Source organism: Capsicum annuum, chromosome 9 (genome assembly GCF_002878395.1).
Source record: "Capsicum annuum cultivar UCD-10X-F1 chromosome 9, UCD10Xv1.1, whole genome shotgun sequence".
Lineage (NCBI taxonomy): Eukaryota > Viridiplantae > Streptophyta > Magnoliopsida > Solanales > Solanaceae > Capsicum > Capsicum annuum.
Window position 1 is genome coordinate 185,634,175 of NC_061119.1, and position 3,215 is coordinate 185,637,389.

Genomic DNA, 3,215 nt, shown 5'->3' on the forward strand with positions numbered 1-3,215 from the left:
GGGCTCATATTTCAGTTTTGAATTTAGTTATTAAAACCTTATGTCATGTCAGTATTCTTCAGCATTTATGACCATGTTATCCAATGCTCATATAGGTACCAGCTCATGAGTTAGCTTGTTCTCTCTTGGGACTATAAGCACTATGTGACGCCCAGAGTGTTCTCTCGAGGCATTATATTTATGGGTTGGTATGGGCAGGGTCGGTATCAGTGTTAGCATTTGTATTAGTATTAGTATTGAGAATGACACTAATTGATGGAATTGTTGATTTTTCCATCCTCTTTTTTTTAGGATTATATATTTAATTATTTATGGAACTTATTTGATTATGGTTGGATTGATGATTTGGTTTGGCTTGGTCTGATTGGACGATTGGTATGGGATGATTGGACTAGATTGGGTCAGTCTTGGTAATAGACCTATCCCAGAGTTTGTAATCAGAATGTTATGTTGTCTTGTTATATGTTTAAAATTTAGCCAACTCATTACAGGCAACTGGAGGTTGGGTTGGGTAGCGGGGGTGGTCTCCATTCTCGGTCGGACTTGGGATGCCCATCATGACAAGGCCTCAGGTCGAGTCATGTCAAGTTAATATCAGAGCTTTAGTTTCATGGTCAGTTGGGAGTCCACAAAGCCGCGTCTGGTAGAGTCTCTTTAAGAGGTGTATAGCATTCCACACCCATAAGAAAGAGGCTATAGGGAATTTAGGAATGTTTCACTTTCTATGTATTCTATTGTAAGCTTAGATTCTAAGTCCTAGAATCTTCTCTGATCCTTGTTTGTTCACTTTTCAGATCATGCCTCGATGATCTAGAACATAATTAAATTATTTTTCCCATCTAGGAATAATATTGATGGGGTACATCTTACACCTAGAGTTCGCACTCATTCTTAGGGTCCTATCCCTGATTGTTCTAGAGTTCCCCCGATTACTACTAGTCCTCCTCAAGGTGAGGTGACTAATGCAGAATTTCTATAATCTATTCATGTTATCACTCAATTATTTGTTGCTCAGGATGAGAGGGATGAGTTTGGTGGGTTATCTGCTGAGGCCACAAGGGTTGGCCAGTTTATGAAGATGAATCCTCCTACTTTTACTGGTGTGAAGGTAAAGGAGGATACTTAGGCTATCTTTGATGAAGTGGAGAAGATATTTAGGGTAATGCAGGTTACTAATGTGGAAGGAGTAAACTTTGCAGCTTATCAGCTCAAGGATGTTCCATACCAATGGTATGAGAAGTAGGACAAGGATAGAGATGATTTGGAGAAATTGTACTTATGGGATGCTTTTTCTAATTCTTTTCTAGATTAAATCTATCCTTAACAGCTCAGGAAAGTGAAGATGGAGGAGCTTGTGAATCATAAGTAAGGTTAAATATTTGTCAAAGAATATGCCTTAAAGTTTCATCAGTTATCAATGTATGCTTCAGATTTGGTGGCCGATATGAGGGCGAGGATAAAAAATTTCACTTTTAGACTATGAATATGTCCTTGAAAGCAAAATTACTTTTTTTATCGTGGATATGGACATTTTGAGGTTGGTTGTCCACATACAGCAGGTAGAGGAAAAGAAGAGAAAAAAGGCAAAGTTTGGGAAAAGAATGGATAAGAGGAGTAGATTTTCTGAGCTGAATGGTGCTCAGTAGCAGGGTGGTCAGGATTGAGGTAAATGAAAGAAGAAGAAGAGAAGTTCTGATTCCTTTTCTACTACTAGCACTCCTTAGCTGAGGCAGTTGGGTGATAGGCGTCCACAGGGTAGTGATAAGTTTCTAGCACAGGGTGCCTAATCTCAAGAGAGTAGGGGAAAGTCCGCTTTTTTATGCCCTCCTTGCCTATTTTGTGGTCGTCTTCGTCTAGGCTATTTTGACAAAGTCAGGGACAAGTGTTTTAAATATGGCCAGCTGGGCCATATGCTCAGCAATTATTTGGTTAGTAAGGGAGATTTGAGAGCTTTCAAAGCTCTGGTTTCTTCATCTTCTTCTCCTGCACCTAGTTGTGAGGCTTCAGTGTCTGCTTCTGGTACTAGCACAAGCTGAAATAGGTTATATGCTCTTGCATCTCTTTAGGAATATGAGGCATCACCAAATGTCACTACTGGTATATTATCACTCTTTTCTGGTGACATATATTATCTGCTTGATTTGGGGTCCACTCTTTCTTATGTGATCCCATTTGTGGCTTTGTGTATTGGTTTCGATCCTAAGGTTATTTCAAATCTTTTTTTTATTCTACCTTGGTAGGTGACTTATTTAATAATAAAAGAGTCTATAAGGAGTGTGTGGCATCTGTATGCAGTAGGTAGACTTTGGTGGATTTGTTTGACCTGGATATGGTAGACTTTGATGTCATTTTAGAGAAGGCTTGGTTACACTCTTGTTACGCATCCTTAGATTGTTGGACCTATAATATTGTCATTAGGTTCCTCCGTAAACTAGTTATAGAGTGGGAGGGTGGTCCCCTGGCTCTTAGAAAGAAGTTTATTTCTTATTTTAGAGCTCAGAGGTTAATCTCTAAAGGTTGTCTCTATCACTTGGTCCAGATTAATGATTCTAACTCGAAAGGTCCTTTTTTCACTCAGTTCTGGTGGTAAATAAGTTTCCTGAGGTCTGTTTGAATGATTTTCCTAGTGTTCCTCCATATAGGGAAATAGAGTTTGGTATTGATTTGGCTTCGGACACTTATCCAATATCTATTCCCCCTTATAAAATTGCTCTGGCTGAGTTGAGGGAACTCATGAAGCAACTTAAGAATCTTCTAGATATGGGTTTTATGCACAAGAATAGTTGTTCCCTTTGAATGTGCATTGACTATAGACAGTTGAATAGGTGATGGTTAAGAACAAGTATCCTCTCCCAATGATAAATGACTTGTTTAATCAGTTTCAAGGTGCCAAGTTCTTCTTTAAGATAGATCTTTGGTCTGGGTATCATCCACTTAAGATTAGGGAGAAGGATATCCCTAAGAGGGCTTTTCATACTCCGTATGGGATCAAATTTTTGGTGATGTTATTTGGCTTAACTAATGCTTCGACGGCATTTATGGACTTAATGAAAAGGGTTTTCAGGTATTTCTTGGATCTTTTGGTCATTACATTTATTGATGACGTCTTTGTGTGTTCTGAAAGTGAGGTGGATCATGCCATCACCTCCATGAGTTATTCCAGAACTTGAAGGAACAACAGTTGTATGCCAAGTTCTCTAAATATGAGTTTTGGT